Here is a 14,470-nt window from a genome sequence, read left to right on the forward strand (position 1 = left end):
ATTTACTGGCTTTTACCTGTGTGTGTGTGTGTGTGTGTGTGTGTGTATATATATATATATATATATATATATATATATATATATATATATATATATATATATATATATATATATATATGTCTTTTAATCAGAAATATCAAGCAGCTAAAATGTGCCAAAGATGAATAAGTGGAGATAGTGTTTTTGCATTTACCATCAGGCTTTGTTATGGATTTAAATGGGTGTCATTTGTTCCCTAATATCCACAAATTGTGTTGTATTGTGTTATGTGTGACCATGTCTGATGGTGTTTTGTGTTTGTTTAATTTTTTTAATTATTGTTTTCCACCATGACGAGGGAAGGTTGTTTGCATTGGGTCATATAAGTAGATGCGGCGCTTGTTTCCCTCAAAGCATGGTAAGTGGTCATAAGACTGAATTATTGATGTTGTCCACAAGGTGGCGACAGAGCAGCAGCATATTTATTTGCTTTTCAAATGAATTTGAAATCTCCCTGTGGCCACAGCCCCTCTTAAACTTGTGATGTCTCACGGGCCAAATTGAAGACCGTGTCAGGGGCACATGGCCCCTGGGGGCCTAGTTTGTACACCAAACTTTTGATAATGACCAACATTAAGATACAGTAACATAGCAGGCCTAAGTATTTGTTAAAAACAAGGTATATAATATAAATATTTTTTTTGCCCACTAACATTACACGCAGTTTGAACAGTAACACTACATGATTGTAGGAAAATAAAACACCAATAACTTAATTATTTGGCGTACCACTAGATGGGGCCCTGATTTACTCAACATTTTCTTGACAATCTTTGAAAAATGTCAATATTCCGACATCCCATACAACCAGGGTATTTCAAACATCAGTGTCTGTGTTGCATAGAGGATCTTTGATTGTCATTTTATGTATTTTTTTTAATCCGTCCTAAAAGAATAGTCTTTGGCATGGGTTTTTGGAGGTATTTTCTTACAAATAGTACATTGCTCTTGGCATACAGAGGATATTTGACTATCTTTTTTTTTTTTTTTTTTTACAGTAAGTCATTAAAAACACCAGAGTAATGTCTTATACAGGATCTTTGACTCATTTTTGTTTTACAGCAAGTCCTTAAAACACCAGAGCACTGTCATATACAGGATCTTTGAGAAGCGCTTCAATATAGCAGTGTCCTTGTCACATAGAGGATCTTTGCCTGTCATTTTTGTTTTACATTAAGTCCCTAGAAAAACACTGGCGCACTGTCATACACATGATCTTTGATGAGCATTTTAACAGGAAGCCCTTAAAAAAATAGCAGCGTCCTTGTCACAGAGGATCTTTGACTCTCTTTTTTTTTTCTTAACAATCCGTCATGAAAAACTGTAGAGTGCTTCTCCACGCTGTTGACAATATTTGGCACATTTGTTTTTGGTTGGTATGTTCTTACAAACAGTACATTGCTCTTGGCATATGGAGGATCTTTGACTATCTTTTTAGCAACAAGTCTTTAAAACACCAGAGTAATGTCATAGACAGGATCTCTGACTACCATTTGTTTTATAGTAAGTTCTTAAAATCACCAGAGTAATGTCATGTACAGGATCTTTGACTAGCATTTTTCCACAGTAAGTTCTTAAAATGACCAAGGTAGTGTCATACAGGATCTTTGATTAACATTTTTTTTCCCACCAAGTCATAAATAAATGGGTTATACTTGTATAGCGCTTTTCTACCTTCAAGGTACTCAAAGCGCTTTGACACTATTTCCACATTCACACACTGATGGCGGGAGCTGCCATGCAAGGCGCTAACCAGCAGCCATCAGGAGCAAGGGTGAAGTGTCTTGCCCAAGGACACAACGGACGTGACTAGGATGGTAGAAGGTGAACCCCAGTAACCAGCAACCCTCTGATTGCTGGCACGGCCACTCTACCAACTTCGCCACGCCGTCCCCAAGTCCTGCATTTTTAACAGGAAGCCCTTGAAAATAGCAGTGTACCTGTCATATACAGGTAAAAGCCAGTAAATTAGAATATTTTGAAAAACTTGATTTATTTCAGTAATTGCATTCAAAAGGTGTAACTTGTAAAAATTTATTTATTCATTGCACACAGACTGATGCATTCAAATGTTTATTTCATTTAATTTTGATGATTTGAAGTGGCAACAAATGAAAATCCAAAATTCCGTGTGTCACAAAATTAGAATATTACTTAAGGCTAATACAAAAAAGGGAGTTTTAGAAATGTTGGCCAACTGAAAAGTATGACAATGAAAAATATGAGCATGTACAATACTCAATACGTGGTTGGAGCTCCTTTTGCCTCAATTACTGCGTTAATGCGGCGTGGCATGGAGTCGATGAGTTTCTGGCACTGCTCAGGTGTTATGAGAGCCCAGGTTGCTCTGATAGTGGCCTTCAACTCTTCTGCGTTTTTGGGTCTGGCATTCTGCATCTTCCTTTTCACAATACCCCACAGATTTTCTATGGGGCTAAGGTCAGGGGAGTTGGCGGGCCAATTTAGAACAGAAATACCATGGTCCGTAAACCAGGCACGGGTAGATTTTGCGCTGTGTGCAGGCGCCAAGTCCTGTTGGAACTTGAAATCTCCATCTCCATAGAGCAGGTCAGCAGCAGGAAGCATGAAGTGCTCTAAAACTTGCTGGTAGACGGCTGCGTTGACCCTGGATCTCAGGAAACAGAGTGGACCGACACCAGCAGATGACATGGCACCCCAAACCATCACTGATGGTGGAAACTTTACAATAGACTTCAGGCAACGTGGATCCTGTGCCTCTTCTGTCTTCCTCCAGACTCTGGGACCTCGATTTCCAAAGGAAATGCAAAATTTGCATGGTTGGGTGATGGTTTGGGGTGCCATGTCATCTGCTGGTGTCGGTCCACTCTGTTTCCTGAGATCCAGGGTCAACGCAGCCGTCTACCAGCAAGTTTTAGAGCACTTCATGCTTCCTGCTGCTGACCTGCTCTATGGAGATGGAGATTTCAAGTTCCAACAGGACTTGGCGCCTGCACACAGCGCAAAATCTACCCGTGCGTGGTTCACGGACCATGGTATTTCTGTTCTAAATTGGCCCGCCAACTCCCCTGACCTTAGCCCCATAGAAAATCTGTGGGGTATTGTGAAAAGGAAGATGCAGAATGCCAGACCCAAAAACGCAGAAGAGTTGAAGGCCACTATCAGAGCAACCTGGGCTCTCATAACACCTGAGCAGTGCCAGAAACTCATCGACTCCATGCCACGCCGCATTAACGCAGTAATTGAGGCAAAAGGAGCTCCAACCAAGTATTGAGTATTGTACATGCTCATATTTTTCATTTTCATACTTTTCAGTTGGCCAACATTTCTAAAAATCCCTTTTTTGTATTAGCCTTACACAATATTCTAATTTTGTGACACACGGAATTTTGGATTTTCATTTGTTGCCACTTCAAATCATCAAAATTAAATGAAATAAACATTTGAATGCATCAGTCTGTGTGCAATGAATAAATATAATGTACAAGTTACACCTTTTGAATGCAATTACTGAAATAAATCAAGTTTTTCAAAATATTCTAATTTACTGGCTTTTACCTGTATTGTAGAGGATCTTTGATGTTGTTTTTTTGTTTTTTTACAATTTGTTCTGAAAACTAGCAGAGTGCTTCTTTGGTGTGTTGTTGACTAGTTTTTTTTCTTGTATGTTCTTACAAACAGTAGATTGCTCTTGGCATATAAAGGATCTTTGACTATCTTTTTTGTACAGTAAGTCCTTAAAAACACCAAAGTAATGTCATTTACAGGATCTTTGACAAGCATTTTTTTAGTCATTTTTTTAAAATCACCAAAGTAATGTCATATACAGGATCTTTGACGAGCCTTTTTTACGGTAAGTCCTTAAAAGTCTAGAGCACTGGCTTTTACACGATCTTTGACTAGTGTTTTATCAGTAAGTGCTTAAAAACAGCAGTGTGCCCCGTCAAATAAATGATCTTTGTAGTAGTTCCATCACTCTTGTCATTTAAAAGATCTTTGACTAGCATTTTTGCAACAGGTGTGCATAAGAACACGTATATACATTTCATTATTTACAATCCAGGGAGGTGGGATGTGGTGGTGGGGGGAGGGTGGACGCAACAAGGCTGCATGTCTCCTTGTCCACTACAGGGTGCATGTCTCCTTGTCCACTAGCGGGTGCACGCACATGTCTCCTTGTCCACTTTTTAATTTTCCTGAGGGAACTCTCCTGAAGGAATCAATAAAGTACTATCTATCTATCTACCAACAAGACTGTATGTCTCCTTGTCCACTAGCGGGTGGATGCACATGTCTCCTTGTCCACTACCAACAAGGCTGCATGTCTCCTTGTCCACTAGCGGGTGGACACACATGTCTCCTTGTCCACTACCAACAAGGCTGCATGTCTTCTTGTCCACTAGCGGGTGGACGCACATGTCTCCTTGTCCACTACCAACAAGGCTGCATGTCTCCTTGTCCACTAGCGGGTGGACGCACATGTCTCCTTGTCCACTACCAACAAGGCTGCATGTCTCCTTGTCCACTAGCGGGTGGACGCACATGTCTCCTTGTCCACTAGCGGGTGGACGCACATGTCTCCTTGTCCACTACCAACAAGGCTGCATGTCTCCTTGTCCACTACCAACAAGGCTGCATGTCTCCTTGTCCACTAGCGGGTGGACGCACATGTCTCCTTGTCCACTACCAACAAGGCTGCATGTCTCCTTGTCCACTAGCGGGTGGACGCACATGTCTCCTTGTCCACTACCAACAAGGCTGCATGTCTCCTTGTCCACTAGCGGGTGGACGCACATGTCTCCTTGTCCACTAGCGGGTGGACGCACATGTCTCCTTGTCCACTAGCGGGTGGACGCACATGTCTCCTTGTCCACTACCAACAAGGCTGCATGTCTCCTTGTCCACTAGCGGGTGGACGCACATGTCTCCTTGTCCACTAGCGGGTGGACGCACATGTCTCCTTGTCCACTAGCGGGTGGACGCACATGTCTCCTTGTCCACTAGCGGGTGGACGCACATGTCTCCTTGTCCACTACCAACAAGGTTGCATGTCTCCTTGTCCACTAGCGGGTGGACGCACATGTCTCCTTGTCCACTAGCGGGTGGACGCACATGTCTCCTTGTCCACTAGCGGGTGGACGCACATGTCTCCTTGTCCACTACCAACAAGGCTGCATGTCTCCTTGTCCACTAGCGGGTGGACGCACATGTCTCCTTGTCCACTAGCGGGTGGACGCACATGTCTCCTTGTCCACTAGCGGGTGGACGCACATGTCTCCTTGTCCACTACCAACAAGGCTGCATGTCTCCTTGTCCACTAGCGGGTGGACACACATGTCTCCTTGTCCACTACCAACAAGGCTGCATGTCTCCTTGTCCACTAGCGGGTGGACGCACATGTCTCCTTGTCCACTAGCGGGTGGACGCACATGTCTCCTTGTCCACTAGCGGGTGGACGCACATGTCTCCTTGTCCACTAGCGGGTGGACGCACATGTCTCCTTGTCCACTAGCGGGTGGACGCACATGTCTCCTTGTCCACTACCAACAAGGCTGCATGTCTCCTTGTCCACTAGCGGGTGGACGCACATGTCTCCTTGTCCACTAGCGGGTGGACGCACATGTCTCCTTGTCCACTACCAACAAGGCTGCATGTCTCCTTGTCCACTAGCGGGTGGACGCACATGTCTCCTTGTCCACTAGCGGGTGGACGCACATGTCTCCTTGTCCACTAGCGGGTGGACGCACATGTCTCCTTGTCCACTAGCGGGTGGACGCACATGTCTCCTTGTCCACTAGCGGGTGGACGCACATGTCTCCTTGTCCACTAGCGGGTGGGCGCACATGTCTCCTTGTCCACTAGCGGGTGGACGCACATGTCTCCTTGTCCACTAGCGGGTGGACGCACATGTCTCCTTGTCCACTAGCGGGTGGACGCACATGTCTCCTTGTCCATTACCAACAAGGCTGCATGTCTCCTTGTCCACTAGCGGGTGGACGCACATGTCTCCTTGTCCACTAGCGGGTGGACGCACATGTCTCCTTGTCCATTACCAACAAGGCTGCATGTCTCCTTGTCCACTAGCGGGTGGACGCACATGTCTCCTTGTCCACTAGCGGGTGGACGCACATGTCTCCTTGTCCACTAGCGGGTGGACGCACATGTCTCCTTGTCCACTACCAACAAGGCTGCATGTCTCCTTGTCCACTAGCGGGTGGGCGCACATGTCTCCTTGTCTACTAGCGGGTGGACGCACATGTCTCCTTGTCCACTAGCGGGTGGACGCACATGTCTCCTTGTCCACTACCAACAAGGCTGCATGTCTCCTTGTCCACTAGCGGGTGGACGCACATGTCTCCTTGTCCACTAGCGGGTGGACGCACATGTCTCCTTGTCCACTACCAACAAGGCTGCATGTCTCCTTGTCCACTAGCGGGTGGACGCACATGTCTCCTTGTCCACTAGCGGGTGGACGCACATGTCTCCTTGTCCACTAGCGGGTGGGCGCACATGTCTCCTTGTCTACTAGCGGGTGGACGCACATGTCTCCTTGTCCACTAGCGGGTGGACGCACATGTCTCCTTGTCCACTAGCGGGTGGACGCACATGTCTCCTTGTCCACTACCAACAAGGCTGCATGTCTCCTTGTCCACTAGCGGGTGGACGCACATGTCTCCTTGTCCACTACCAACAAGGCTGCATGTCTCCTTGTCCACTAGCGGGTGGACGCACATGTCTCCTTGTCCACTACCAACAAGGCTGCATGTCTCCTTGTCCACTAGCGGGTGGACGCACATGTCTCCTTGTCCACTAGCGGGTGGACGCACATGTCTCCTTGTCCACTACCAACAAGGCTGCATGTCTCCTTGTCCACTAGCGGGTGGACGCACATGTCTCCTTGTCCACTAGCGGGTGGACGCACATGTCTCCTTGTCCACTACCAACAAGGCTGCATGTCTCCTTGTCCACTAGCGGGTGGACGCACATGTCTCCTTGTCCACTACCAACAAGGTTGCATGTCTCCTTGTCCACTAGCGGGTGGACGCACATGTCTCCTTGTCCACTAGCGGGTGGACGCACATGTCTCCTTGTCCACTACCAACAAGGCTGCATGTCTCCTTGTCCACTAGCGGGTGGACGCACGTGTCTCCTTGTCCACTACCAACAAGGCTGCATGTCTCCTTGTCCACTAGCGGGTGGATGCACATGTCTCCTTGTCCACTACTAACAAGGCTGCATGTCTCCTTGTCCACTAGCGGGTGGACGCACATGTCTCCTTGTCCACTACCAACAAGGCTGCATGTCTCCTTGTCCACTAGCGGGTGGACGCACATGTCTCCTTGTCCACTACCAACAAGGCTGCATGTCTCCTTGTCCACTAGCGGGTGGACGCACATGTCTCCTTGTCCACTAGCGGGTGGACACACATGTCTCCTTGTCCACTAGCGGGTGGACGCACATGTCTCCTTGTCCACTACCAACAAGGCTGCATGTCTCCTTGTCCACTAGTGGGTGGACGCACATGTCTCCTTGTCCACTACCAACAAGGCTGCATGTCTCCTTGTCCACTAGCGGGTGGACGCACATGTCTCCTTGTCCACTAGCGGGTGGACGCACATGTCTCCTTGTCCACTACCAACAAGGCTGCATGTCTCCTTGTCCACTAGCGGGTGGACGCACATGTCTCCTTGTCCACTAGCGGGTGGATGCACATGTCTCCTTGTCCACTACCAACAAGGCTGCATGTCTCCTTGTCCACTAGCGGGTGGACGCACATGTCTCCTTGTCCACTAGCGGGTGGACGCACATGTCTCCTTGTCCACTACCAACAAGGCTGCATGTCTCCTTGTCCACTAGCGGGTGGACGCACATGTCTCCTTGTCCACTACCAACAAGGCTGCATGTCTCCTTGTCCACTAGCGGGTGGACGCACATGTCTCCTTGTCCACTAGCGGGTGGACGCACATGTCTCCTTGTCCACTACCAACAAGGCTGCATGTCTCCTTGTCCACTAGCGGGTGGACGCACATGTCTCCTTGTCCACTAGCGGGTGGACGCACATGTCTCCTTGTCCACTAGCGGGTGGGTGCACATGTCTTCTTGTCCACTAGTGGGTGGACGCACATGTCTCCTTGTTCACTACCAACAAGGTTGCATGTCTCCTTGTCCACTAGCGGGTGGACGCACATGTCTCCTTGTCCACTACCAACAAGGCTGCATGTCTCCTTGTCCACTAGCGGGTGGGCGCACATGTCTCCTTGTCCACTAGCGGGTGGACGCACATGTCTCCTTGTCCACTAGCGGGTGGGCGCACATGTCTCCTTGTCCACTACCAACAAGGCTGCATGTCTCCTTGTCCACTAGCGGGTGGACGCACATGTCTCCTTGTCCACTACCAACAAGGCTGCATGTCTCCTTGTCCACTAGCGGGTGGACGCACATGTCTCCTTGTCCACTAGCGGGTGGACGCACATGTCTCCTTGTCCACTACCAACAAGGCTGCATGTCTCCTTGTCCACTAGCGGGCGGACGCACATGTCTCCTTGTCCATTACCAACAAGGCTGCATGTCTCCTTGTCCACTAGCGGGTGGACGCACATGTCTCCTTGTCCACTAGCGGGTGGACGCACATGTCTCCTTGTCCACTACCAACAAGGCTGCATGTCTCCTTGTCTAGCGGGTGGACACACATGTCTCCTTGTCCACTACCAACAAGGCTGCATGTCTCCTTGTCCACTAGCGGGTGGACGCACATGTCTCCTTGTCCACTAGCGGGTGGACGCACATGTCTCCTTGTCCACTACCAACAAGGCTGCATGTCTCCTTGTCCACTAGCGGGTGGACGCACATGTCTCCTTGTCCACTACCAACAAGGCTGCATGTCTCCTTGTCCACTAGCGGGTGGACGCACATGTCTCCTTGTCCACTACCAACAAGGCTGCATGTCTCCTTGTCCACTAGCGGGTGGACGCACATGTCTCCTTGTCCACTACCAACAAGGTTGCATGTCTCCTTGTCCACTAGCGGGTGGACGCACATGTCTCCTTGTCCACTACCAACAAGGCTGCATGTCTCCTTGTCCACTAGCGGGTGGACGCACATGTCTCCTTGTCCACTACCAACAAGGCTGCATGTCTCCTTGTCCACTAGCGGGTGGACGCACATGTCTCCTTGTCCACTAGCGGGTGGACGCACATGTCTCCTTGTCCACTACCAACAAGGCTGCATGTCTCCTTGTCCACTAGCGGGTGGACGCACATGTCTCCTTGTCCACTAGCGGGTGGACGCACATGTCTCCTTGTCCACTAGCGGGTGGACGCACATGTCTCCTTGTCCACTACCAACAAGGCTGCATGTCTCCTTGTCCACTAGCGGGTGGACGCACATGTCTCCTTGTCCACTACCAACAAGGCTGCATGTCTCCTTGTCCACTAGCGGGTGGACGCACATGTCTCCTTGTCCACTAGCGGGTGGACGCACATGTCTCCTTGTCCACTAGCGGGTGGACGCACATGTCTCCTTGTCCACTACCAACAAGGCTGCATGTCTCCTTGTCCACTAGCGGGTGGACGCACATGTCTCCTTGTCCACTAGCGGGTGGACGCACATGTCTCCTTGTCCACTAGCGGGTGGACGCACATGTCTCCTTGTCCACTACCAACAAGGCTGCATGTCTCCTTGTCCACTAGCGGGTGGACGCACATGTCTCCTTGTCCACTACCAACAAGGCTGCATGTCTCCTTGTCCACTAGCGGGTGGACGCACATGTCTCCTTGTCCACTAGCGGGTGGACGCACATGTCTCCTTGTCCACTAGCAGGTGGACGCACATGTCTCCTTGTCCACTAGCGGGTGGACGCACATGTCTCCTTGTCCACTAGCGGGTGGACGCACATGTCTCCTTGTCCACTACCAACAAGGCTGCATGTCTCCTTGTCCACTAGCGGGTGGACGCACATGTCTCCTTGTCCACTAGCGGGTGGACGCACATGTCTCCTTGTCCACTAGCGGGTGGACGCACATGTCTCCTTGTCCACTAGCGGGTGGACGCACATGTCTCCTTGTCCACTACCAACAAGGCTGCATGTCTCCTTGTCCACTAGCGGGTGGACGCACATGTCTCCTTGTCCACTAGCGGGTGGACGCACATGTCTCCTTGTCCACTACCAACAAGGCTGCATATCTCCTTGTCCACTAGCGGGTGGACGCACATGTCTCCTTGTCCACTACCAACAAGGCTGCATGTCTCCTTGTCCACTAGCGGGTGGACGCACATGTCTCCTTGTCCACTAGCGGGTGGACGCACATGTCTCCTTGTCCACTAGCGGGTGGACGCACATGTCTCCTTGTCCACTAGCGGGTGGGCGCACATGTCTCCTTGTCCACTAGCGGGTGGACGCACATGTCTCCTTGTCCACTAGCGGGTGGGCGCACATGTCTCCTTGTCCACTAGCGGGTGGGCGCACATGTCTCCTTGTCCACTAGCGGGTGGACGCAACAAGGTTGCACGTCTGCATGTCTCCGAGCAGCAGGCCATGACGCGTCTTCCTTCCCGTCTAACGCCCGCCCCCTTCCCCCTCGTCGCTGATTGGTCTCGGCGCCTGTCCGTCTCCTCTCCCGCCCTCTGCTGCTCTGCTGCGGGTGGGCGGGCTCTGCTGAGAACATTATAAGGTCATTGGAATTACGTCCGCTAGCGGCTTTTTGTCCTTTGCTATCAGGCACAATGGAGATGGAAATCACATCGCGGGTGGGGTTAGTGGACGGATGACGGTCGCCGGGGCCAAGTGGAGAGAATTTGACGAAGATCCCGGTGCGTGTATCCGAGCCTGCGCGTCTCCTAGCGCCGCTATCAAGCCGAGCGTGAGACCGAGCAGCCGGCTGGCCTGTAAGCCGATCTTCTCTGCGACTTCCATGCTGTGACCGCCCGCACCAGGTGAGATCCTAACAAAACATCCCATTTGTGCTCCATCGTGGACGCGCACATGTTGCACATAGTGTAGTGCCATATACCACTAGACCAGCGCAATATGATGCTACACATAGTGCCATCATGATGCTACACATAGTGCCATCATGATGCTACACATAGTGCCATCATGATGCTAGACATAGTGCCATCATGATGCTACACATAGTGCCATCCCACTAGCACAATATGATGCTACACGCCTGCAACATTTCCGGGTGCAGCAGCAGCAGCAGCTCCTGCCTGGCTGCTTTTCAGGGCTTTTTCAAACAGAAGACATTCCATGATGTGACTAACATCTTAGCAATGACTACTGGAGATAACCACATGCTTTTGTGTCATTATCATGTCGACTTCATCCTATATCAATCACATTTCATTTCTAAAAGGCATTTCCAGACTTCAAAACAATGAGCCACATCCTCCACCAAGGAGCACATAGATGACTGAGTAGAGAGGAGTCAGGTGAAGAAAGCAAGCTAACTCAAAGCCCCTAATGCTTCCCCTGAGGAACCCTGGAAAGTACAAATAATAGTAAGAATATTGGAGACAATATGAGTAAAAACATATGAAGAGTGTATATACAGGTAAAAGCCAGTAAATTAGAATATTTTGAAAAACTTGATTTATTTCAGTAATTGCATTCAAAAGGTGTAACTTGTACATTATATTTATTCATTGCACACAGACTGATGCATTCAAATGTTTATTTCATTTAATTTTGATGATTTGAAGTGGCAACAAATGAAAATCCAAAATTCCGTGTGTCACAAAATTAGAATATTACTTAAGGCTAATACAAAAAAGGGATTTTTAGAAATGTTGGCCAACTGAAAAGTATGAAAATGAAAAATATGAGCATGTACAATACTCAATACTTGGTTGGAGCTCCTTTTGCCTCAATTACTGCGTTAATGCGGCGTGGCATGGAGTCGATGAGTTTCTGGCACTGCTCAGGTGTTATGAGAGCCCAGGTTGCTCTGATAGTGGCCTTCAACTCTTCTGCGTTTTTGGGTCTGGCATTCTGCATCTTCCTTTTCACAATACCTCACAGATTTTCTATGGGGCTAAGGTCAGGGGAGTTGGCGGGCCAATTTAGAACAGAAATACCATGGTCCGTAAACCAGGCACGGGTAGATTTTGCGCTGTGTGCAGGCGCCAAGTCCTGTTGGAACTTGAAATCTCCATCTCCATAGAGCAGGTCAGCAGCAGGAAGCATGAAGTGCTCTAAAACTTGCTGGTAGACGGCTGCGTTGACCCTGGATCTCAGGAAACAGAGTGGACCGACACCAGCAGATGACATGGCACCCCAAACCATCACCCAACCATGCAAATTTTGCATTTCCTTTGGAAATCGAGGTCCCAGAGTCTGGAGGAAGACAGGAGAGGCACAGGATCCACGTTGCCTGAAGTCTAGTGTAAAGTTTCCACCATCAGTAATGGTTTGGGGTGCCATGTCATCTGCTGGTGTCGGTCCACTCTGTTTCCTGAGATCCAGGGTCAACGCAGCCGTCTACCAGCAAGTTTTAGAGCACTTCATGCTTCCAGCAAGTTTTAGAGCACTTCATGCTTCCTGCTGCTGACCTGCTCTATGGAGATGGAGATTTCAAGTTCCAACAAGTTACACCTTTTGAATGCAATTACTGAAATAAATCAAGTTTTTCCAAATATTCTAATTTACTGGCTTTTACCTGTATATTAGGGCTGCAACTAAAGATTAATTTGATAATCAATTAATCTGTCGAATATTACTTCGATTAATCAATTAATAATCGGATAAAAGAGACAAACTACATTTCTATCCTTTACAGTATTTTGTTGAAAAAAACCTAGCATACTGGCGCCATACTTATTTTGATTATTGTTTCTCAGCTGTTTGTACATGTTGCAGTTTATAAATAAAGGTTTATAAAAAAAAATGCCTCTGCGCATGCGCATAGCATAGGTCCAACGAATCGATGACTAAATGAATCGCCAACTATTTTTATAATCGATGTAATCCATTAGTTGTTGCAGCCCTAATATATATATATATATATATATATATATATATATATATATATATATATATATGACACACACACACACACTCATGGTCAAAAGTGTACATACACTTGTAAAGAACATCATGTCATGAGTTTCCAATCATTTCTACAAGTCTTATTGTTTTGTGATGTAGTGATTGGAGCACATACTTGTTGGTCACAAAAAACATTCATGAAGTTTGCTTCTTTTATGAATTTATTATGGCTCTACTGAAAATGTGAGGGTGAAAAGTATACATACAGCAATGTTAATATTTGCTTACATGTCCCTTGGCAAGTTTACCTGCAATAAGGCGCTTTTGGTAGCCATCCACAAGCTTCTGCTTGACCACTTGACCACTAAATTGCTGCAGTTCAGCTAAATGTGTTGCTTTTCTGACATGGACTTGTTTCTTCAGCATTGTCCACACCTTTAAGTCAGGACTTTGGGAAGGCTATTCTAAAACCTTCATTCTAGCCTGATTTAGCCATTCCTTTACCACTTTTGAGGTCATTGTCCTGTTGGAACACCCAACTGTGCCCAAGACCCAACCTCCGGGCTGATGATTTTAGCTTGTCCTGAACAATTTGGAGCTAATTCTCCTTTTTCATTGTCCCATTTAAAGCAGCAGTTCCATTGGCAGCAAAACAGGCCCAGAGCATAATACTACCACCACCATGCTTGACGGTAGGCCTGGTGTTCCTGGGATTAAAGGCCTCACCTTTTCTCCCCCAAACATATTGCTGGGTATTGCGGCCAAACAGCTCCATTTTTGTTTCATCTGACATCACATAAGATAAGACCTTCTGGAGGAAAGTTCTGTGGTCAGATGAAACAAAGACTGAGCTCTAGGCTCCAGCGCCCCCCGCGACCCCAAAGGGAATAAGCGGTAGAAAATGGATGGATGGATGGATGTATTTTTTTCCCCTAAGCCAGGGGTGTCAAACTCAAATACAGAGTGGGCCAAAATTTAAAAGTGAACAAAGTCGCGGGCCAAGGTTGAACAAATGAACCTTTTAATAGGGACCCAAACAAGATTTGCATTGAATATTGAACAAGCAAGGCTTACTGTATATAACTTTATAGTGACATGCAAAATCCAGTTTCAAATAATAATAATAATAATAATTAAAAAATATCAATGGCATATCAAATACAATTTAAATAAAAAATGGAATGCCTCTTTTCTATTTGCAGCCTTCTGAGGTAAATATCAACATTAACTTTTTCCACAGGCTAATAAATTAGAAACAACAATGAATAAACCAACCATTCAGGACTTTAAACTGCTCAGTTTGCAACACCCTGATCTAATCTGATGTGCCCAAGCCAGATACCTGCCATCTTTTCTTGGATGCTAGTTCATTAATGTCGGGGCTCAGCCTTTGAGCTGAGGCAACCTTCATTATCCAACAAAGGTGTTCATCAGTCATTATACCTCGTAGTCCGCCGGGACCACAGT

The 14,470-nt window shown here is 47.6% G+C and overlaps 1 protein-coding gene across 1 annotated transcript in view; it reads left to right on the forward strand.

The window, feature by feature from the left end:
* Positions 1–10,677: 10,677 nt before the first annotated feature.
* slc27a4 (solute carrier family 27 member 4) overlaps positions 10,678–14,470 on the forward strand; it is a 74,377-nt gene continuing 70,584 nt past the window's right edge. Inside the window, exon 1 of the mRNA XM_061931936.1 lies at positions 10,678–10,950. The gene's annotated coding sequence lies outside the window, so the exon portion shown is untranslated. The remainder of the gene's footprint in view (positions 10,951–14,470) is intronic.

This window comes from Nerophis lumbriciformis, linkage group LG39, assembly GCF_033978685.3.
Source record: "Nerophis lumbriciformis linkage group LG39, RoL_Nlum_v2.1, whole genome shotgun sequence".
Classification (NCBI taxonomy): Eukaryota; Metazoa; Chordata; class Actinopteri; order Syngnathiformes; family Syngnathidae; genus Nerophis; species Nerophis lumbriciformis.